The sequence below is a fragment of the Acromyrmex echinatior genome, chromosome 5, assembly GCF_024713525.1.
Source record: "Acromyrmex echinatior isolate Ae372 chromosome 5, ASM2471352v2, whole genome shotgun sequence".
NCBI lineage: Eukaryota > Metazoa > Arthropoda > Insecta > Hymenoptera > Formicidae > Acromyrmex > Acromyrmex echinatior.
This window is the reverse complement of record NC_141856.1, coordinates 8,028,611-8,054,418: the sequence shown is the minus strand read 5'-3', so window position 1 is coordinate 8,054,418 and position 25,808 is coordinate 8,028,611. Positions and strand designations below refer to the sequence as shown.

The following is a 25,808-nucleotide window of genomic DNA, read 5'->3' as shown; positions in this document are numbered from 1 at the left end:
ATAAAATAATCTCTCGCGTTAGAAAAAGAATTAAGATTTATTACATCTCGCTCGATTTATTACCTATAGAATTGCTCCATTTCTGGAAATATACATCTAAAGGAGCATATTAATGTCTAGGGAAGTAGTTTTAATCTTAGGGAGTAGTAAATAATGAAAGAACAATGAATTGTGCAGATGTTGGTGCTGTTCGATCACGGCTATCTTTCGCGATACAGCAAAGTGCGTATTGCGTGTCGCGTGCTAACAATAAGTGTCATTGGAATCTATCGTGCGATCATCGTATTCCATCGATTAGATATATGACGATCATGTGACATGAATTCGGTAATCATATAAGAATGGAATTATAAATCAGTTTTGCATAACGCATAACGCATAACACATAATGCATTAAAAAATGAACCAATCAAAGTATTCCATTTCCTTCCTTTCCACGAAATAAAAAATGTGATTGATTGATTTTCTTAATGCATTATGTAATTAAGTGCCGCAGCACAGACTTTTACATAACGCATAGTACATAAGAAAATCAATCAACTCCTTTTTTCCGTGAAATAGAAGGAAAAGAAAGATTCTGATTGGCTGATATGCACTATGCATTATAAATTATGCAAAAATCTGTGTTGCGATCTTTATGCGTTTTGCAAAAGTTTATGTTCTAACCTTAAAGATATATTAGACGTAATCCCTACAAAGAAAATTAAATTTGGAAATATGTTTAATATTTACACTTCAAATAAACTATACATATGAAAAAGATTTGTATGAATAAGATTATATTTTTGTTTAATAATTTTTGTAGTTTATTTATTTTATTTCTTATTATTTTTATTGTTAAAAATTAAAATTTAAAAAATGATTAAGAGATTTACATTTTTCTTTTATAAGTACTTTAAACATTCAAAATAATTTTTCATTGCGATTCATTAATTAGTTACAAAGATATAAAACAAATAAATATTTTGTTTATTTACTGGATAATTAGTTTATGCATCTACGTGAATAATCTTGAATATATTCATCACTTATATCAAAAAATTGAGATTTTGTGTCATTTATTTTATAACACAATACATTTCCATATATTTTTATTAGAGATTAAAAAAATACTACTATTTATAAAAATAATTTATATGATTCAGATAGTAACCAAATTTGACAGACCAAAGGTGACCAGACGGTCACCAAATTTGTCATATTATTTTTAAACGTGATTAAAATAATATGTAATTTTTTCATAATTTTGTTATCTTTTTGAAAATATGTATAAAACATTTTTAAATTGGCAATTTATAAATTGGAAATTTGAACGTACTCTGCAGAAATTCATGCGATATATTAAAATCTGTGTCGCCCAATAATTGATAAAGCGACGATCGTACTCGACATTGTGTTTTGATTGAATGACATTGTATCATGGATCTTTATGTTACAATCGCGAGAGATAGCAATCGTCATAAAACAGCACGAGCTATCTACATTGTTATGCAAAGTGCAAAAAATGTGATTTAAGTGCAACAAGCGTAGCGTTGTCGCGACAGAAATCACTTTTGACGCGTAAAGTTGGCTATTCGCAATTTCTGAGAAGTCGTCCGCCATCTGAGTTTCGTCTCCGTTATCGTTATGTTTGCTTGCGGATAACGAGTGAATCGATCGCAGCTTCGAATTAAACATCTTTTTCGTATTATTCCTTCATTGCGAATAAAAAATTTTTAGAGATTAATGTCGAGAGTGGTTTAATTAATACATGATTGCGTGGCACATATTCGTAAATTATTGAAACATATTTCGTGGAGATTTTTGCTCAAAATCTACTTTGATATCAATCAATAAACAATCGATCAATAATGTGATTCATGGGTATTTGTCTTTATACAACGAAGCAATCGCCGTAAAACACAAATATCTACATCTCATCATATCTACATCAAAAAAGTACGAAAAGTGCACGATTAGTGTCATCTAAATGGCGCAACATGCATATCACACTGCGACGTAGGTAATTATTTTTTTGCGTAAAGTTGGCCCTCCCGCGATTTCCGTGGCGTCCTTTCGCCATATTAGTTTCTCGTTACGGAACGTCGCGAGTGGAAGTTTCTGTTTCAGTTCTTTGTGGTATTACTTTCTTTTCGTCGTAAACGCTCGTTATGTCGGGATTGCCATGCAAAGTGTCGCGGGATCGTCATATTCTGATGATTACTTCGGGCGCGATTGTAATCAACCAAGCGTTGTCAAGAGATTGTTGTGTTATGTGTTATGTGTGTCCGACAATGAGAGGAAACAATTTGAAGAAATCTGAGAGAACTTGAAGGAATCTTAGGAAAAGGAAGCCTGAGAGACATCAGACGACGACGAAACAACCGTATGGGTGAGTATAATTTATTATTTATATTATTCTATGATATTTAGAATCGTTTAATCTTTATTTATATTATTTTTTGGTAAAGATTTTTATTTAATAAAGTGTTATAAAAGTTTATTAAATGTTATAAAAAACAGTTGTATATAACAATGTTGTAAAAGTTTGTATTTAGAAAGAAATTTTTTGGGAAAGTAATCATTTCGTTGATACTTATTTAACAAACAAAATTCAATATGTATAATATATATTTATTTGATATATTATTGTGTATGTATGAACGTTTCGGATTTATATATTTTTTTAATATTGCAGATTATATTAGCGATGCAACTGCGCTGCTATTCATCATAACGTGAGTCAAATTAGCTTTTAATCTGAGGCAATGAATCTGAAAGAATGTTACAGAGATAGAGATAACATTTCATAGACCTATTGCCTTGAAAGGATAAAGATTAGTTGAAGGTATTTGATATAAGTATATACGCAGTATAATCGTTTATTTTCTCGTATGCAAGAGAAAGAGAGAGAGAGAGAGAGAGAGAGAGAATGCACAAAAATAAATACAATATTAGATCTTACATATTCAATTTAATTTCTTTTATAATTTTATTTTAATTAAATATAATAATGTATACAAATATGCATTTTTAATTTAAAAAAAGATATGGAAGCTACATCCTTAAATTTTACAAAGAAATTACAAAGTTCTAATTCAACGATCTCTATCCTTGTTATTCCTTAAATACCGAAAAGATATTCGATAGATAATTGAACAGTTTAATCTTGATGGCTTTAAACTTCAAAATACCGAACTAAAGAATGTTTCAAACGTAACCCGTATATGCCAGAAAGAAATATGATATTTGTTTGCCGTGCAAGGAGTCACTCAAAATTTATTACCACTGGCATTTCTTTCGATTTCTCACCAACTATATATCAGCTCTTATCTCTAGTATACATTGTATATTTTTTTTTCAATGCTATTGCGTTTAATTAATTACTGTTGCGGCACGCTACGCCATTTGTTATAATCTTTACACCGCTCGATATCGGCGCCGTACTCGCACGATGCGACTCGCAATTTACTTGCTCTGCGATTACTCGTGTAAATAAAATCTTACAGCTACCTCGCAGCTGCAAGGTGCTAAAATTGTCCAAGGAGCTAGTAAACTAGAAACATGCTACCGCGATTGTTACAGATAGATATGAATCTGTTTTATTGTTATAGATTCCGATTCGTTTTACTGATTTCATTTATCTCATATCGTTTTCGATCGGCAAATATAAGAGTATCGCAATAAAGAGATAGTTACATGCAGTACAAATTGTCACAGCGGTGTATCTATTTCTTATTCATGACAAGACTTTCCTTCTCTAGATCTTACACAGAAATGATAATTTAGCTTCCAATATTTACAACAGATTTAAGTTTGCACAAATGAAAAACAGGAACAAAAAATAACAAATTAATATCTCATTGAAAATGAACGAATCAAAAGATTTTGATTAGATTAATCAGAATTATAGTTATCTCAACTAGAATTTAATAGGTTTAACCAGAAAGTTCTGATTCGTCCATTTTCAGCTAGAATTCTAATTAATTTAACTAGACATTTTTCTTAATGAATCTATACTCTCTAAAATTTCGGAATGGAATCTAATTATAAAGAGTGACAATTGAATCTAATTATAAAGAGTGACAATTGAATCTAATTATAAAGAGTGACAATTCAATCTAATTATAAAGAGTGACAATTGACAGTATTAAAAAAGAATAGCTCAATTGTCAATTTTTAAGAGTGAGATTTCACTTTTTAAAATTAGATCTCACTCCAAAGATTTTAAAGAGTCAGATCAGAAACCAGATATTCTGATAAGCATGGTTTCTGATATATTGAAATCTATTATTTCTCATTCATGTATTATCTGTACTTTTTGATTGTATCTCAGATTTTAAAGTTGCGATATAACCGTTTGGGACACTATTTTTTTATATTATGCTCTTTCACATAATGATGATCTGCGCCAATATCTATTAATTCGTGATTCTCTGATTCTTACTTCGTTATCCTACTTTCGTTATCCTTTTCACTAAAGTATGACCACTCGCATAAACGTTTGTGTTTACCGATACGATTTTATATTAAGCAGTAAATATGCTCGACTACACGAAGGCGTAAGGTATGAGTGTAAGTTGCGCAGGTGTAAAAGTCGACGAATGCGTATATACGTGTCCGTGGGATTTAAAATATTGCCGATAAAGTTCGCTGTTTCATCGGGAAGCTTCGAGATCGAAATCGCGAGGTTAGAGCTATATCGGTAGATATGGTCTTACCAAAGCAATCGAATCAGCCATTTCAGAGTCGTTTCGAGCAACGAGTTAAGGACTGTCGAAAGAGAGTAGCCTTTTACCTTCGAAAAGCGTCGATATTCATGAGCTTTAGTGACTTTTATCGCGATGCAAATATCTTTTCAAGCGGATTCGCAACTTGTGAATAAGAACATAATGCGATTCTTTAAAACGATATAATCAGTTTATCTGTTTCTCAAATATTGAATTCTAGCATAGATTTATTTTCTTGAATCTTAAGGACGTTTTATAATATTTTCAAAATGATAACAAAGTTATGAAAAAATTAGATTATTCTAAATCACGTTTAAAAATAATATGAAAAATTTGATGACGGTTTATTATCTGAATCATCTAAGTTATTTTAATGAATAGTAATATTTTTTTAATCTGTGCTCTAATAAAAATATGGAAATGTATTATAAAATAAATGATAAAAATCTCAATTTTTTAATATAAGTACATTATATATGCAAGATTATTTATGTAGAGTTACATTGCGATGAACTACTTGTCCAGTAAATAAACAAAATATTTATTTGTTCTATATCTTTGTAACTAATCAGTGAATCTTGCATAAATTATTATATCGCAGTGAAGCTTTGCATAATTATTTTGATTGTTTAAAGTACTTATAAAAGAAAAATGTAAATTTTTTAATCAATTTTTAAATTTTAATTTTACCAATAAAAATAACAAATAAAATAAATACTACAAAAATGTATTATTAAACAAAAATATAATCTTATTCACACAACTTTCATATATGTATATATCATTTATTTGAAGTATAAATATTAAACATATTTCGAAATTTAATTTTCTTTGCAGAGACTATGCGTCTAATACATCCAGATAATCGAGCTTTAAAAAGATCATATTTTTATCCTTTATTCAGTCCATAAATACTAAATTTGAAAATACTATTAAAGTATTCGTCTCAAATGAGGGCGAATCGATATAGATAGAATATAATATCGTCTTACTTATTAAATCAACTCTCTGACTTTTATATTTGACATATTTTTATTCACATTTGCAAATCCTTTCAATAAGTCTATAAAATCTTTAGCGATGAATAAAAACTGATAAAAGATGGCTTTAAAAGTTTGAAACCATTACTTTCGAATTCTCAGAGTATAATTATTACTTTCGGAAAATAAAGGATGGAATAAATCCGGGTTTCACTTTCGCGGTGGGAAGAAGAGAGCCGAGGTGCATCAAAGTACGAACCGTGTAGTATCTGTACGCACTGTTGTTGAAGTGGGTTCAGCTCGCTTTCGTTCCGTTCGCCGTTCGGAGGATAAGCGGCGATGGCTGTAGCGGCCAGGGCGGTTATAGAGTCGTAGCAATCGCCATGGAAGAGGCGAGTACCAGGAGAGACGTCTCGTTCTCTCTTTCTCCCTTTCTCTCTCTCTCTCTCCCTTTCTGAGTGAAAAAGGACAAAGAGATAGCCGGTGCTCTCGCTCTCGAGAGGTTGATTGAGGTTGGTGGGTGGCCCCACGCTCTCTCTTTCTCGACGCTACTCGGTAATGCCCTCTAATCACGGCCAGCCATTGACCATTACGGTTAAATACGATTTTGAGCGATCCCATCCGCGGCGGACTCGGCAGAACTGGGCGCGGTGGTGTCGGTACGCGCGCTACTTGCTCAATGTAGCGTGCGATACGGTGCATCTAAAGTTATTACATCATATTTTACCGTTAATTAACGTGTAATATTTCATAAAGGTTCCGGTTTAGTGATATAAATGATCCATGCGCGCATACAGATTTAATTGTGACACATAAAATGATGCTGTAATATTATCTTATTGTGAAACTGCATACTACGTTTTCATATAGAACGCGTGTCTGATGACATAAATCTGCGATAATATTGGTAAAATTCCATAGGAGAGAAATAGTTGAGACTTGGTGTCTATGAGACGAAGTCACAGATAAAACATTTATCTTTGATACCTAAAATATTGGTCTTTTAAATTTTATAGGATCGCTTCTAACGAGAGATATTTATCATATTTATTAAAAATCAATAAATGACGATTCATGCCATCGTAAATCAACAAAGTCGTTTAATTATAATACCTTGGACAATTTCTCTCGTATCGCATGATCATATAACTTAACGATGAATGCAATCACGATAGAAATTTTCGATCTACATTCTTGCAGTAGGCGGTTGCGCATTACTAATACTCAACTTCCGACAATTATTTTTCCATTTTACGCGCTCGCGTTTCTCCGGATGTTTCTCTCTCTTCGGAATGTTTCGGTCGAAGAAAAACTTGACTTCCGGTATATGATCGAAGTTGTGCCTTTCCATCTTCCCTCTCAATTCTTTCCTTCGCTCCTACGTTGAGGCATTTCTCTTGGGTATCAACGATGGAATGTAAATACGTCGCGATCAATAGGTTTTATGGTTATTGCCACTGCAACTCGATAGGCGAGGGCACAGTCTTCTCCATTGCCACGTACCTGCGTCTCGTCTCTTCTATCACGAGCCGCTCGCGAAACTTCTGCAACTTTCACCATGTGAAGGAACCACGAAGCTTTGAACAATGCTATTGATAGTACGCGTCGGTATTTACCAATCAAGTCGATTAAATGCGTTTCCGGCACTCGTACTTACTATCGCCGTGCCGCTTTGAAGTACGCTTTTCCTTGATCTCTTTCGTGTATGGAATATGATGGCTATGTGATTCTTATATGCCCACCAAGTAAATTTTTACTTACGCTACGAGTCTTTATTTACGTTTATTTGTGTTGCGAGTTTAAAAAAATATATCCGTACTGAATATTATTTAATCATGCATTAATTTTAGGGCTATTTATTTCGAAGATTCAAACCTTCTAGAGAATTTGAATTTTAGAAGTTAACTCTGAATCTTCAAAGTTTAAGGTGCTTCGAAACTTCGAAAACATTGAACTTCGAAAATTCAAATTCTTTCAAAACTTTGAATCTTTGAAGTTATAAAAAAATAACCTGAATTGATTTTAAAGTAGAATTGCCAATTTTTGACAAAAATAAGTAATTAAATATTTAGATGAATCAAGTTACGATGAGAACTTTGTATTACTCTTTTATAAGATGTAATAATAGATACCTATTAATTTTTTTCGAATATTATTTTTTTATCCGAACTTTATAGCCACTTTTGGCATTAAAATTCTTGAAATTTTATTGCGAGATAAAAGTATAGATAAACGTAAAAGGTTAAGTAGACAAATGGTGACATTTATTTGGTGTTCTACAATCATGTTTTGCATCTCGATACATAGCTGGCAAAATTCCGTCATAGATCCAAGATCCCGATCAGCCCATATAAATCGTACGCGCTAATTAAGCGATAATAAACACCAATTCTCACCAATTCAGGACGTGCGCATACGATACCGTTAAGTTTTATCGTTTCACGATGATTCTGATATAGACGCTGATGCGAGCTTTATCGGCTCGGAAAAGCGAACGTCGACGATATTTACGAGGGATATGATCATGAGACGCAGGTAGAAAATAATACATTTGGCGATCGAGAGAGACCAACCGTCGTCTCTCTAACTAGATCTCGTAAACATCGCTGATGAATTTATCAGGCCCAGGTAGCAGGTACCGCGCATACATGACGCATTCGCTGACGACGTTCGACCTGTTCTGCAACGCAGATTATCACGAAAATTGCGAAACTGCTTACCGCGCGACGATCAGCGTCGCCGGTGAGGCGTACCGCGCCGCAGTGTGGCGTCTCGGCGCAAAATCGCTCCTCTCGGGCGAATTCTGTGGTTGTGACGGCGGAAACGAGCCGCGAAGATTACGGCAAAAACTGCTCCCGCAGTCTCTTTTACACGTGCTGCGGACCGCGCGAGTGGCAACGTACAGAAGCGAGTTGAGCGAACGAAGAAGGAACGAGTCATCGTTCGACTTTTCCGGAAAAATTTTCGCGCTGCGCGTGTTTCCTCTTCCTGCTGTCTGTTACTGACAGCACATTCGTACTTTTTGCGGTCATTCCTGCATTCCTTTCTGATTGTGGTCTTACTAGAGTATTTATCGTATTAAAACATTTAGATTAAGATATACCGAGAGAAAACTGTACTAAAAAATATTTGTTTGAATAGTGCCACTTGGTTATTTACTAAACATAAAAGTATGTTTATTTGGTACAAGAACCATTAATTTGGTTTGACTGTTTTATATTTATTTATTTATTTTGTATAAATAAATGTTATAATAGTACTATTCAAACAATTATTTATTAAAATTAAATACCTACATTTTTTTCTCAGTGTTCTTATTATATTATCAAATTTTCTTCTGAAACTATATGATTAAACGTGGTTTTAATTGACACAAAAGCACGCGAATAAATAAATAGTTTATTCATTTGCATATTCTTGTGCCTACAGTCAAAAACGACGCATACATATTCTCCAGATTAATAAAATATTTTTATCATAAGAAGACGTTCCTTGATCAAATAAAACATGAATAAAAAAGATAATTATTATCTTAAAACGGGAATATTATCTAGCTATAAATAATTAAATTTAATCATAAAATTTATTTTACCTCCCATTTTTTTAATAATATCCGATATTATGAACACGCCCATTTCTCCAAATATATATAGGATGATGAGCGGAAATTCGCACTTATTACGACGGAAAGTATTCTCGGAATTGTTAAATATTCGATTCATCGTAATCGCGGCGTAGTTGCGGTGCGGAATTCGTTTTAATTATAAATCGCTTCCTCTTCCGCGTACTTCTATGCGTGCTGTAATTTCTGCCTTCATATGACTCTTCCTCGAGTACTCTCACTATACGCGGATTACTCTTGTTCTCCTCCTTCCTTTTCTGCTTCGCACTCTCACCAAAATAAAATTTTAAGTACGGGTCTTGCATATACCGTGGCTGAAGTTACCTACCGCACGAAACACGTCCGCCCGCTCAACGATTTTACGGTGTACGATTCGTATAGTTTGGAGCGCATCTCGAGCAGAGTACGATTTAAGTACCAATTAAAGTACATTTAAAGAGAAAAGACTTTATTATTCGACCGGTGATTGCGCGCTGTGCCCTATTTATTCTCAGACGAACATTCGTTTGATTTATTAATCAGACGTCATCAATACTTCGCCAAACTTCCTTCGGCTTTATTGTCATGTTTATACTGCAATGAAGGATTATTGTTTCACGAAAAGTATGCAATTGCTAACCATTCCGCGAACTTCAAATGTATTGTTTTATTCAGAAATTTGTTTCTACTTTTCCTTTTAAATATTTCTTTTAATATAATTATACAATAAAAATCTATTTTGTTTCTATCTTTTGCTTATGTATCTTAGCAAAAAATGTTAATCGCGTACTCGCGTGGAAAAAGGTTCTGAAATACGTATTAATAATATCCTGTTATCTATCTTCCAGATTCAATATTAAATTCCATAACTCTAATAACACAAGATTGATATGAAACTTGATTATACATAGGTGTTTCATATCTCTTCATAAAATATACTATAAAAGGAGATTCGCTAGTGTCAAATCTATCAATGTAAAATATTTAATTAAAAATCTTTATGATAGATAATTATTTTTGCTTCTTCATAGGTGTCGTTATCTTCGGCACTTTAAAGAGAAAACTAGCTAATTTTACCGACGCTTTAAGCACGTGCCGTTGCGGATAGCTCTCGAGTCGCTCCGTGATATGTAAGTCCGACCTACCAGTACGCGCATACATATGTGCGTGCCAGCATCAGTGCACGCATATGCGTACGCGCGCATGTAAATCGTTGCTCTATGTGAGTGGTTATCGCCGTGCAGCACATTCAGGACTATACGACGCGATACTCTCGCAGCCGCCGTGTCGTGCAGCACGTCCTTGTAAGGCCACTTGCCCACCGGGTACGCGTACCACGGTATATCGCCTCGCCTACTAGCGTGGATGAGAAACGTATAGTGTGTGCGTACACGCGCTGGTGACCAACACGTGGTGGTGACCACAGAGTACTGACGCAACGACGTTTGCTCGTAAATCGATTCCGAAGGAACAGACGGACATGGAAGAGGTCGTGCGTGCGGGAGCAAGAAACTAAACGCGAGAGAGCTTAAACAAAAAAAACCTCTCCCACTGGACAAACTACTCCGACCGATTCGTATAACGACCGGTGTTGTCGTAATAGATGGTGTTATCGTTGCTCGTTCGCGACGGACCGACTGCGACTTCTACGAGGACGAAATCTGTTAAAGATCAATGTATGCCGAGTACGAACGCGGAGAAAAATGTTTGGTTGAATTTGGTTGAATCGGAATTCTGGTAGAAAATGAACAATGTAGAATTCCGGTTAAATCTACTAGAATTCTAGTTGAGATAACCAACATTCAGAATTTCCTTGGTTAATTAGAATTTTAGTAAGTTTAAACAGAAATCTATTAGATTTAATCAGAATACTGAACCGTTTATTTTCCAGTTAATTCGACCAAGTATTTTTCTCCGTGCATGGAAACAAAATGTTATATACGAACATTTACATTAGGCATCGATTATTAATTGTGACTGTGATGCATCAATAATATATAAAAATACACAAGTTATTACAGTAATAATTTGAATTATATCATCATTTTATTATTAGAGTTTAATAAATACCTATTTGAAAGTGACAAATATAGATTGATACAGATAGGGAAACAAAAGAATAGGAAAAAAGAGAAAGATTTTCTTAACAATGCTTAATCAATTTAAAAGAAAAATATACTAGATAAAAAATATCTATTACGTAAAAAATTTACTATAAATAGAGGGATTTTTATCTGATATCTACACGGAAAGAATTTTTTCTTAGAATTTACCTGAAATGGTATATTTGTGGAACATTGTATTTTGAAGAATTTTATGTAAGTCTCTTTTATTTATTAATAAAACTACAATAAAATATAAAATAAGTTTAATTCATTTTATTGAAGTGCATGGTAAAAATCTTTAAAATATTGTATTGTACCACAACTACTATTTTCAGGGTAAATTCTAAGAGAAAATTCTTTCCGTATAGAAATAAAAGGAAAAAAAAAACGGTAGACAAGAGATTAATTTACAATGTCACGATACCGGAAGTTCTAGCATGGAGCTTGTTTGTCAAGTACGTCGCTTGCAATTCTCAAGAGTCGCTGCGAGCTTAATTGCATAATTTTGTATCGCGGCACCTCGTATATTGATTACCGCGCCTGGCGCGTGGATGACCGGCGAAGACAAATCACGCTTTAAGATTCTCATCGCCGCGCGCCGCGCAATTTCCTATGCTAATTTTCTTGCGGTTGTTCCACGAGGGACGTCTATTCAGCAGCCGTGATTTCTCCAAGCATCGTCGTGTCGCGTCCAGCTAGAGAGAAGAAAAGAGATAGTTCAAAGATCGATCGAAAGCTTGCTGATTATAATGAGATAATTTAACGAGCAGCTCGAATCGGCTTCTCAGACACACGTCCGTCACGCATCGAGCGGAAGCAACAAATTAGGTTCGGCCTGAAATGAACACCGCGGTTGCTCTTCGCGACTGATCTTCAAAATTTTCAGAGATATTTTGCATTGAGATTTTTATTATCATTTTAAGATTAAAAAAATCTAAGATTAATTATTGGGACACACGTGAATTTTTTAAATACTTGATTCATATCACGAATTCAGTTATCGAAAACGAGAATACATAGATATTTGAACAGTAATATTAGATTATTTTGATGATATCAAAATTGTTGTTTGCACAATGATTAAAATTGAAAAATATTTGAAAATACAGCTACATCATCTTTATTTCGTCGATTTGAATTGTATGTATTAGATGTTTGAAAATTTATCGGTGTCACTGATAAAAGAAGGGATTCATGATACGTAACAATCTATGAACTATCATAGATCAATCTACGAACTATCTTCTAAATCCAATATGGATACAGCGTATAAAATATACAGCTAGCATAAGATTTCCTGGGCCAATGAGCATCCAACATAAAATCCCTATATTGATTTAGCCTACATAATACGCTACGCGATTTTTGGGTGCTGCAACTCTACAAGTAATTTTACAAGTTCTTTTTTTTTTGTAAAAATTGAACGACTTGAAATTAGCACCATAGCAAATATGTACGCGTAGAATAAAAGCTCTTTGCATGATCCATCGTTGTCATGTATCGAGAGTCGATCTCTCCCGTGTCCCGCGGGCGAAACCGAAGAGATTGTCGAAAGTGAAAGGAGGCGAAGAAATCAAGATGGATCGTGCGTTCGTTATAACGCAGGTTTTCTCGCTGCGTGCAACACGCACCTTCCACCTTCTTCCACGTGTCCAAGGACTCGTGAGTACGCCACAATCGATAGCATCGATAGCGAACGTTTCGTTCACTTCGGAGATGATGAAGAAAAGGAAAAGATATAGATGGCTGTGAAATATATCCTAAAGCACGATTTTGAGAAAAAGATTCATGTCGATAAGAGCCTATTATGATTGATAAGAAAATAATTGTTTCTACAATACACTTTCTCTTTTTTGTCAAATATAAAAAATACATATTTATGTGTTAAAATTAGAATTAAAAATTTTTGGAACACAACACTCATTAATATTATATGTTTATTAATGACTTATTAATAATTTTGTAATAACTTATTAATAATTTGAATATAAATTAATTGTTTTTTTTACGTTTAAATTGATGAAAAGGCGTGTATATATATATATATATATATATTTTTTTTTTCATATATATTTTCAAATATATTTTCATCTTTTTATTCAATTCGTAATCTTACTATTTTATACCACAAGAAATTACATAATTGTACGAGAAATATCACTCCACACGATGTGGCAATGCGTTTTGTTGCCACATTGTTCTCATAAACAACAGAGGTAATTCCGAGTCTTCGAAGTCGTAGAAACCAATACTTATGCTCATGTTATGCTCAAAGTTGCCTTGGGATGAATTCCGTTATGTTTTCGTCCATAAAGCCTAACCGCTGTCCGTTATGTTCCAGCGAAAGAAGCCTTAACGACGCTCGTTACAACAATTTCGGTGCATCGCACACTCGGACAATAAAGAGGATCTCGAAATCCATCAAAGAGTAGCTCTTTTTAGATTTTTTCAGATGTTGCAAACAACACATAAATATGTAAAATAAATATTTGAATATTCCAAATTTTGTTCTTCTTTAAACAATGAACGATTACTATATCACTAATATATTAGTACTGAAATGCTCGAATAATTTATAAATATTGAAATTAAACACTTAGATGCCGAAATGACCAATCAAACATCCATATACACACGAACGTTCAACATTTACATATTTAAGAAATCTTAACTGTTCAAATATTTTTTAAATTCTCAAGTGTATATGGCAGTGAAAGGAGACGCAAACTCTCAAATACCACAGTAATGGCTTCGTTGAAATGTACAAAACGAGAAAGCATTCTATCGGGGCAGCAATTTCATCGCGCGTATTCAGTCAAGATTCGTACCTCGAGTACCATCAAATTTCGTTCGACTCAGCGGGATTCGGCATGATAGATTCTCTCCTCGGAGAACGAGAAAGAGACAGAGGTGTTCCAGATTGTTAGCACGAAAAAGACACGCATACGCGAGCACACGTCATGTAATCACCGAATCCTCTGAGGGCGAGAAGAAAGAGAAAAGGGCCTCTCTCTCTCTCTCTCTCTCTCTCATCATAATTCTTTGGGTAATTTTGTGCGCGCATACGAAGGATAACAATGAAGTATTGGTTAGAAAAGAAAGGAATCGAGAAGAGGGGGCGGCAAGCGAGTGAGCGGTACCACGAATTTAACGATTCCGTCGACTTTACGATGGCGATCGCACCGCCCTTATTATAACGCGGTTCAGGCCGGTTTCAGATCGCCCTTGGGAGACACTCGTGCAACTCTTCTCGCATCTTCCACGAGAGGCACCCGCGCTATTACGTCATTAAGACGTCCAATAAACTTCTTTTACTACTTCCTCGACCGCTTCTCGCCGGTCGTTCAGTTCGTCCGCGTTGCGTTGCCGCGATTCCGTCCGTGACATCGCGCCGGTCTTTCACCTCCCACGAGTCGTCGCCCTCTTTCAAAGTGAATATATTATGAAATATTTATTAAAAAATCATTTACCCTTTTTATATCCTAATAACGTTGCGAAAAAAATTTTGATTTTGATGAAACTTTGTGCTGTTGTTTTTTTGGTAGATTTTAAACAATAAAAATTTAAAACAAATTTAATAAAAGTTATTGAAATGTAAAGAATTTTAAATATACATTGTGTAACATTTTGTTGATTATTATGCTTAGTTGAAATTAGAAATGAGTACTATATCGTATCTGGAAATATGAAATATTTTGTTTTCTTAATTAAAGAAGCTTCGTTTCGAACAATATTAAACGATGATATGCGACTTTGTATGTAAAATCTTACTAAAAAAACAGTTTAATCTAAGTTTTGTCGCAAGACGAGTGCCTGGAATTTGAAAATGAACGGTGAAGTCAATATTTATGTCGATTCAATGGCGAGAACATCTCATCGTGAACGCAAGATTTAATTTTATAAAATATCGATCTGATGTTATGTAATTCATGAAATATTATTGTATAAACGTTGAAGATTTCAATCGTTTCTCACAGTTTTATCGGAACGAATTATCGTGGCGTGTTTATTTCGGTAAATTTTATTTTTTTCGTTGAAAGATAACGAAATGATGACATCACAATCGCGCCGACATAAAACGCGAGAATGAATAGAAAGACGCACCGCTATTCATAATGCGATAAGAAAAGGAGCTATTTCCCGATTTGATTTCTTTTTTTATTATTTCTTTACACACTCTTTCGACAGTGCTTCGATACCCGAATATTCTGGCCGGCTGCTAGAAAAAGTATTGTCGATCAACATTTCTCCGCCGCGATGAGCTTTCAGCACAACATCCCGGTCCAGACTTTTGCAGGACGTGTTCTCGGTGTGTACTATTGACCCTTTTTCACTACAGGTGAGCTGGGAGGGGCCTCGGACAGGTAGATACACCTAACCCACGTACCGTAAGAAATCAAGATAATATCTAACGGGTGTTTATGGATGAAAAATGCTTTTTTTCATTTTTTATCTTATTTTACTTTTACGTAACATTTTGATTTGCATTTTTCAATCAAAATTGTTTAATTAGATATACGTAGAGAAATATAAGTACGTTATTACATTGCAATAGTATGCATCGCAACATTGAGTACATCTAACGTACGTTGCAATTATATAACTTTATTTTCATCAATATGATCAATACAATAATTAAAAATTAGAAAAGAAAACACATTTTTCATCTAAGAAATGATAAACAGATTGTGAAATAAACGGTGTCGACGATCGTTTACACCGAGTAAGAACATTTAAAGACATGATGGCTATCGACAGTGTTATCTTTAAAAAAATTATTCACCCAGTATGTGGCGCGATGCGATGCTGTGTAGATATGGTGAGAGTGAGCATAAGGTGCACAAACCATCATACATGCCCTTGCATGGTATTCGTGTGTTACGACACGCGAACGCATACACGCGGAGCAAACTGAGCGATGTGTGTATGTGTGTGTATGTGTGTTGTGTGCAGACCTGGTTACATTGCTATCGTTGTGGTCATTAAATACATTGTGCTAGAAGGTGTTTTCTATAATGGATTCCTGTTGTTTATTAAAACGGAAGGCCTTTTACAAAGTGCTGCCGTTTGCTTCTTAACGACACGCGTCTACCTTGAATTATGCCGGTCTATTCTTTCTGCACCGATATTGCTTATCAACAGAATGCACGCAATTAGATGAAACTAAAAAGCGAATGATTTATACGCGATACGCGGTATATATTAAACAGGGTGGAAACTCTTTTATAGAAAAAGCAATTTATATTTTTAAATAGTTTTAATAAGAATGAAAATGTAATTTTTCATAAGGATTTATGAAGTTACAGCACGACTCTCTATTAATATAAAAAAAATAATGGCAGTTTCAGCACTTTTCACAGTTCCACGCTTCCTTATGAAAATGAAAAAAAGTTCCTCATTTTTTTATGCTAAAAAACTAAAATTGAACATTTAGCATACTTTTTAATACAAAAAATTATTAACATATCAATTAAGAGTGCTAACTTTATCCTGCAAAGAATACATTTTCAGCTCGAGTTCTAAAGAAATGAGACTGAAATGGTACCAATCGATTTTTGCTTGCACATTCCGAAACAAACGAAAAGTCGACATGTTTCGGAATGTGTAAACGAAAACTTATCGATTTATGCTATTTCAAATATAATAACTGCAAGATTTGAACTCATCTGCCGAAGTTAATTGTTCTCGAAACTTCAATTCGAAATGTTAATAACTTTTTGACTATAGGTGTGTAAACGAAAAATCGAAATGTACAAACGAAAATCTATCGATTAAAACTGTTTCAATATAATTTGCTCGAAGTTGAGGAATTATAATACTATAACGTTAGCCTCCCTAAAATTGTTTTTTAAATAACTTTTTTACTGAAAGTGCATGCATGTGCACATAATAAGCAATCGAATGAGCTATATAAACATTAATTTTTTTAATGTTGGAGGCTTCACACGGTCATATTCAAGTCATTTTCAAGTATAAGCACATTTATCAACGTTGATTTGTAATCAAAGAAATGATTTGAATCCTTATATATTTACAATAATTTAAAGATTTAACATATGTATTTATTTTATATGTTATTATCTTTTGATTAAACTAAATTAATATTAAACAAAATTAAATTAATATGAATTGAGATTACTGTATCTATATAATATAGTCTACAATTTTGCATTTTGTCACGCACGAAATCGAAATATAAATATTCTAAAATTGATTTCATTAATCATTCGCCGATGCAATAAGCGGTAAAAACGATTCAAAGAAGAAATGAATTAGCTCAATGTCGATTGTTACGATTCTTACGAAACGAAATGGTATGAACAGGAAGTACGTTCAAGCGTGCCGAGATATTCTCGCCACGCGACAAGACCCGTAGGACCCGCGTGCAATCATCCGTTACTACAAAAATGAAAGTATTTATCCCGATTCAAGAAACTGCAGTTCGCGGGTAAAGACAATTACCTCAATTTAGTCGCAAGATAAATATCATTCAAACTTTTTCCTCTTTTTCTTTCTCTCTATCTTTTTGTCGCGCGCATGATATTAGTATTCTGCGCTGTCATATTACGGTCGTCATAGTGGGTCGTGTTACGGCATCGATGCACGTGCGTGACACGGCGCCCCGAGAAAGGCTCGTGCGTATTGCGAAATATCGAATTTAACGAAGCCGAGGAGAGATAGAACAGGTGTACGCGAGCGATATTGGAAACTCGGCGCGCACATTTCAACTCTTTTTTTTTCAATTTTTTTTTCTTTTGCCGACCTTCTGCCTCCCGGCAGCGTGATAATGAAGAAATGTAAGAAATGTAAGAATGAAGTGGCGCATAGAGTTTATTGAATTAATATACCTTGTCGCGTTCTTCAGTGTTTTCTTTTAGACTCTCGTGTTTTCTTTTAGAAAAATATAAAATCATTTCAAAATAATAGTACTAAAGTAGGTTTTTCCGAAGAAATTTGTTCGTGAGGAAACTTACAAATTTTAGTTATTTTAATAGTAGAAATTGAAGTTGCAGAGTCAAATTTAAACGCTTCTGTGTTTGGGGATATAAATGATTGTATGCCAAGCAAAGCGAGTTTTTTAATTCATTGATTGATTAATCGTTTTTACAAAGTAAAGTTGCATTTGCATATAATGCAATCAATCGGTGAATTAAAAAACTCGCCTTATTTTTGGACTAATTATGAGACAGACAGACAAGAAAGTTTAAATATCATGATGTCTGTTAGATAAATTGGGTCGAGTTGTGCAAAAGCCACGCTATTTCTAAGACAATTTCATGCTTCTGAAGTGAGCTACTTACTAACTGGAAACTTACTACTTTAAAGACCCGTTAGAAAACGAGGGATTAAGGTGCCCGAGGAAATCGAAATGCTTTGGCGATAATAATCGCAATGCACAAATATTGTGATTATTCTGCACTGCATCGTTCAAACGCGATCATGTCTCGTTGTGTAATCTGACGACATATAATCGGCTATTTCTTGTTGTGTAATCTCGTACATTATATTTATACGGTCCATGAATTATTATTGATAACGATTTAAAAAAATTTTCGACAATAATTTAAAATTATCTTTTATCTGCTAATTTTATTACACAAATAGTTATCCGTTCTTTGATGTCCGACATTTGATTCAATTATTCAGAAAGAACATGCCTGATATAACGAAGTAGTTAAGGATATGTTTGATATTACAAGATAATTGAAAAAACACAGTAAAGAGCACAGAAAATATATCAAAATTAAATAATTAATAATATATTTATCGAGATTTTATTGATATACATATATTTGTTATAAAAATGTCAATTTAAACTAATAGTAAGTATTTTTTCTTCGTCCTCCACGTCTAAATTTCCAAGTTGCTCCAAGTTGCTCCAAGTTGCTCGTGGCACAATAACAAAGTGTTCGAAAGCGACAGCGTGACCGAGAAAGTAGTTCGCTCCAAGGCAGAGCTCTCTGAGCCTGATTGATAATCGCGTTCTGCAAATATCGCGATTATCCAGTGTAATCTGAACGCGAGGTCATGGTATATGCGATCGTTGCTCTAGCTAGAGCGAATAGAGCAAATGAAACTCCACAACTGTCCGAGATCCTCGCGGGCACGTGATAGCTAACGTTTGCGTACAGGATTCCGCTTGCGAGCCAAGTTCGAGCGGGTTTGCGCGATTGAATTTTACTTCCGGCATGGTACGAATATACCTAATCGAAGATTCAATGGCACGCTAATTTGATCGGTCAATCCGGTATCACGCTTGGGTGCGGATCATCTTTTTTCCGCGAGCGTTTCTTGCCGCGCAGCACTTTGCTAATAGCCATCACAAGTCTCCGAAGTCCTGAGTATGCACCTTCAGAAGGAGGGATCCGATCTATTCACCGATTTTTTCGCAGCATTCTCGTTCTCGCATACGTCGATCCAATCAGCTAACCGAGGGTTAGCCTCTCGTTCTGGTTATATCGACTTCTCGACGTTGCCGTCGACGTTGCTCCTTTTCTCTTTCCTCCTGCTCGTTCGCCTCATCATCGCTACTATTCACTGGCCTTAAGATCAATATTTGCTTAGCTTGCCTGCTTCCGTTTGACAATCGTTTGTATCAACAATTCTTCGTGCGATAAAACGGCTAAATCTGAACGCTTGTATGCGTTTTACGCAAGTGTATGCGTGGACATGTATGGGTGTATGTGTGTGTAGTATGTGTATGTGTGTTTGCGTATCGAGAATTGAAAGAGCGAAGAAAAGAGAAAATTCCGAGAGAGAGAGTCCAGTCAATTTGCCGAGTCCGATTTGAAATGAAGGAAATTAGGAAGTGAAAGCAAAACTTCGAGTTCTCCTATTTCGAGATTTTCACGGTATACCATTACAAATACGCATACAAATTATAATATGCGTAAGTGCCTCCGTCTGAGCACGTTGAAGGCGATCTGCATTGCGTTTCTTAAAATAGTTTTAATATTTTTAGCTGAAAATTTTGGAAAAATTCTTGGATTTGAATATCTTTGCCACTTGCATAAAAACTCGATTTAGCAATTTTTATTGGCAAATTATTTCGCACATGTATCTATATGTATGAAATAAAAGTACCACTTAGTAGATAGTTAGAGAACATATTTCAATTATTAAACGAAATGAAATTTTTTTTATATTAGTTTTTAGCTATATATATATGTACTATTCTAAATAAATTCGTTGTTTATAAAAATTTGATGAGACGGATTTATTTAGAGTCATACATATCATTAAAAGCTTAATATTATAAATTTTTATTATACATTATCCATTATAATAATATTGTTATACCATCTTCCACTTGATTTAAATGCCTTATATCTCACTGCTGTAAATTGAAAAATATTTGCTAATTAATTTCTATTTATTCGTATAATAATACATTATGATATGTACTTGTCATTTATCATTGCAAATTAAATAAACAATTAAGAAAACAAGTAAATAAGTTCATGCGCTAAAATTAGTGCGTCGCTATTACCTGTAATCACGCAGGTTCGTTTGTCGACGCTGACTGCGTCGTAAAGTCGAGCAGAATCTGCCGTACTCGTTTCCGTCGTCCGCGAGTATCCCTTTGAGATTAATGGCCGTCGTAAATATACTGCGTTTCCTCGTATCGGCCGGATCCTGTGCCGCAAACGGTGCGCATTCAGTCGCACCGAATGCGTATGCAAACCGGCATTGCTGCACGCGTATCGCCGCGAAGTCACGTTTGTGCGCAACGCGGTGCACCTGTGTAAACGTTAACCGGCCACCGGAGTTATTACAGCAGCGTTAACTCGTTCATTCGCGAGACGTTACCTGCGTTACGCGAAATTAATCCCGCGACGCGCAGCAGGTAGGCAGGTTTGCAACTTTACCCGGCATATATATTCTATAAAATAATACGTTCTAACGAGACGTCACCCTCGTTATTACGCAAAATGGATATTCAGATCGCCAAGTTTAGTTGACAACTTCTCGTGAATAACGACACCATTGATTACTGGATGTTGAACATCTAAATTTAAATTCGGTAAAACTCTAAAAACGAAGTTGGAAAAATATTACAGAAATATGATCTATTTTAGAAGGAGAATTTAAAATATAATTATTTAAATTTTTAATAAAGTATATTTTTGTTAACTTTACTGTTATAATGCTATTAAATAAGGAAATTTTTATATTATATTCGTATAATTATCTCACTTTATGTATATATATATATATATATAAAGGAAAAATTTTTGTGTTACGTTTTATCTGTTTTTTTTAGATTTTAATGAAAAAAATTTAATATTTTATCACGGAAATAATCTTTTCGAAATAAGACCGATATATAACATATGATTTACATTTTTTCATAAAGAAATTTTTGGAAACGGGAAATTAAGAATCGATAAATATATTAATGATAGTGTAACACAAGAAAGAGTGAAAGGGCCGACCAGTGTCGCATAAAAGTTTCGTAGTAATTAAGCGTAGTAATTAGCGAATAATAGATTTCTAAAAGAGTAAACGTCGCGCGGCAGTCAAGTATTAATTAGACAAATAAAAATAATCGGCTACATTTATGAGCCAAACGCTTAAAGTCATAATTCATTGATTGCACGTGGTCGATTTCATATCTTATGAAAAATCAGAAACGCCTATAATTATAATTGATTTCGTGCAACCGCTTTTGCTTGCATTTACTGCAAAAGATAAATTAATCCGGGCCACTGCTGTATTGTTACACTATCTTCCTTCTCACGTTGCACCTTGCTGGCGCACCACAGGCACCACAGGCTTATCCGCTTATTTATAACGAAACTCAGGTTGCGTTTATAACGAAACTCAAGAAACGATGATTCGCGATTCACGCGACTCACACACCGGTGCAATTGAAAAAATTCTACTATATTGTAGGGAAAAGCACGTGCCGAATTAATATATGCTTGCCGTTTCCGCGCTTGTCATTGATGTAATGGATATATATATATATAAAATGGAAAAATAAAGAGTAATATTATTAGAAAGAAATAATGAGCTCTATCAGGTTAGCTGTAAATCACTAGAATAATAAATATATATGTCGTCTAGTTTCAAAACGGTTTAGACAGAGGAGAAGGCACGATAAAAAAAATAATATTCGCGCAGAGAAAAATGCACAATTTTATTCATATCCAACATGGAAAGAGTCATTTTTTTCTCAAGTATGTAAAAATTGAAATAGATTCAGATTTGAAAATAATTTTGTTAGACCATCCAAATAATTACAATGCTGTAAAAACATTCTAACAACCAGTTTGAGTGTCCTGCATCATTATTTTGATAGTCTAAGGCCCTAATTTTAAGTGAGATTTAAAACTCTGTTTGCTCCTGTCTCTTTTTGGTTTTAAAACGAGATAAAAAGAGTTTTAAGTTTCGCTTAAAATCAAAGTAACGTTGGTGCAACCGGATCTAACAAAATTATTTTTAGATCTACATCTAGCTAGATTTTTATATACAATATTTCAGTAGAATCGTTCTCTTCATACATAGTACTTAATATCACTATATCATAATCATAAATAATTATGGATAATCTTGCGGCAACAGTGCTTCAAAACTGCTCCAGCTTGTATTGTATTTCGATGATATTTCAATGGTAGGGTAGAAAGAACGGATCAGCCGGGCAGGTATCGAGAGTAAATGCGTTCAAAAGTAGGATGCGTAGCGGCAAGAAGATAGCACCACCGTTTGCAATTAAAAAGCGATTTAAATGCTAATGGTCATGTGTAATTAATGTGCGTCACACGCGAGCTCTACGCACTGGCGCCCTGTGCCGCCCTCTCTTCTCTCCTCCGCATGTCAATTATTATTTCACCGAGCGATCCGGGGTGGAAACCTGCAGGGCGGACCCGAGGGAGGCAGACGTATCGATTTTACGAGACACACGTCCAAGCTGTCGATGGATTTATAATGGATTACTCGGTAGAGAAGAGTATCCATTTTGTGCACCGTGAAGATCGTTAATACTACTCGGCGCAGCCGACAGCTCAGAATATCATTTTCACTTTACCGGAGAGCCTCGTGAAAGGTGTGCCGGTAGGAGGTACGTTAACATTGTATTAAAGTTGCTTCAACACTTTGAACTCGGCGGACTTTTGCAATCACGGCGCGTCAACTCTTTTTACTGTCAAACTCTAAAAATATAAAGTAATCATTTCTTTATTATATTCCATCTTGTCGTGAATATTTTATAACGGTTGTTCACACACAATAAGGCAATAATAGCAATTTATGTCGAACAACAATATAAAACGAACTACATTATTAAATTTGTAGTCAAATTATATTTGTTTGAATTATTTTTAATTATTTCTATGTCGCCACTACTCTTAATCAATATATCGTTAATTTAACAAAAACAAAGGAGGTAACAATTTTACTCAAGAAAATGTATTTTTAATTTAAATAGTTTATTATTTACTGAGTATACATTAATATGCATGATATTTATTTTGAAACTTACAGAAATGAATCGATAGACGTGGAAGTTAAAATATTATTTCATTTAAGGAATTAGGTTACCATTACTTCTTTGATATCTAACAGTGTGATATAATAATTAATATATGAAAATTAATATAAAAGAATTATACAAAAATTAGCTCTAAATTTTTATAACAATTAACTCTGTGTATTCACTTTCAATAAAAACCGAGAGACTTCTTTATGCTCTGTGAATATTTCCCTGTGTCGGTCGACAAATTCTCGTCCGGTTATCATGCGAGATAATTTATCTGCCTGCCAAGTAATTGGTTGGATTTCTTTTGAAAAGTTGATATTTCGTCGTCGTGTTGTAACTGGGATATTCCATTATGTTCGCTGCTGATTCAGTACGATCGTAAATAGATTTTTAATCAGGCGATTTATCTCCCCGAAATGTCGCGGCGCATTCTCTCGTGGCGACCCGATCCCGAGGGAAAGTATCGGAAAATCGATTTCGAGGAAGCCCATTAGTCCATTGCTGCCTCGAAAACAAGTCGACGAATTTCTCGGTTAAGTGGCCTGCACGATCCATACACAAGTTATCGCGAGATATCGTTCCCGCGACACGCCCTACGTAGCATCCGTTCGTGTAAGAATCGTAATAACAGTTATCGCCGACTGTCAATCCTCGATTAAGTAGGAACTCATTAATTCAATAATACATCCGCGGAGAGATAAACATGTTTGAAAAAGGCCCTTTCCCAAAAACAAGCCGCCATTTGACTTCCGCTCTTGTCTGATAAGACGTACAGTACAGTTACGTTGAATTAAGCGAGGTGCAGTTTTGTACATCGAGAAAAGATAAGGAAAAGGATATTTTCAAATAAGAAAGAGCTTATTCACTATTCTTAATAATTGAAGAGCTTATTTCCAAACCGTCTTAAGCCGCTTACAATCTTATAAATATTACAGTCAATTCCCGACTTTTTATTAGTTGACACGTGATTGCCATCATCGTCATGATTTATTTTATTTGACGCAATCCAAGATGCGAGGACACAATTATTCGTGAGGATAATCTTATTGAAATACTTCCAAGCGAGCGGTTCTCTCCTCCGCACGGTTAGAACGGTTTAATCCACTTCACGTGCATGGCCGAGAACGCAGCCATGAACGATCCGCGATTGGCAATCGATTAATCGGCATTATCCGACAATACTGACAATTCGTCGCGCCAATCTCCCAGTTCCCGTTTGCCACTCGCCGTGTAAAATTCTACGTCAGTTTCTTTCGCTGAGGTCGAGTCGCCACGTTCCGTTGTTGGCAGTTATATTCGCTTTTTGTCAACTGCAGTCACTTTATTTTTATTGCAATCCGCGCTTTTGACGAACTACTTTTTCGAAGGGAGGGAGGGAGAAGGAGAGAGAGAGGGAGAGAGAGAGAGAGAGAGATTCAAAATTTGAACATTTCTTTCTGAACATTTTCTCATAACTATTAATACCCATATCCTGTTATCTTTCCTCCGGAATAATTAATTCAGTATTATAATCTTCCTCGAAGGAACTTTTAAGATAGTGAAAACATTCAGATATAAATCTGTAAAATATGTATGTCGTTATCATTAACACATACTAATTGGAGATTTAAGTTTAGTCGTTAAATTTATCCAATACATTTTTTTTCCATATACAATGTATCGGACATGTACGATTCCAATATATGGAATCCTTTGTCGCTGTAATTAATTTTAAAATATAATTAAAAGTTATTTTCACCGATGTAATTAACAAAAAAAAGAGAGAAAAATTTATTTGGAATATACGAAAATTGTTTGTGAAATATTAAAATTCGACTACAAAACATCGAAGTAATAATTTATGCATTATAGCAAGATCATTATCACGGATAATCGCCACATTTAACGCTGTAACGAACACAGACAATCAATAGACTGACAAACGGTCTGAGA

The 25,808-nt window shown here is 34.6% G+C and overlaps 1 protein-coding gene across 4 annotated transcripts in view; it reads left to right on the top strand.

Moving 5' to 3' along the window:
- The window catches only part of klu (zinc finger protein klumpfuss), a 333,538-nt gene that overhangs the window by 106,509 nt on the left and 201,221 nt on the right, over nt 1-25,808 (top strand). For 2 of the 4 annotated variants that reach the window (XR_015545085.1, XR_015545084.1), the window contains exons 1-2: nt 892-2,371; nt 2,678-2,717. The exons of 1 other annotated variant lie outside the window; for it this stretch is intronic. The gene's annotated coding sequence lies outside the window, so the exon portion shown is untranslated. Of the gene's footprint in view, nt 1-891; nt 2,372-2,677; nt 2,718-25,808 lie in introns of those variants that run through there. One more of the 4 variants, XR_015545087.1, reaches the window with a different exon arrangement.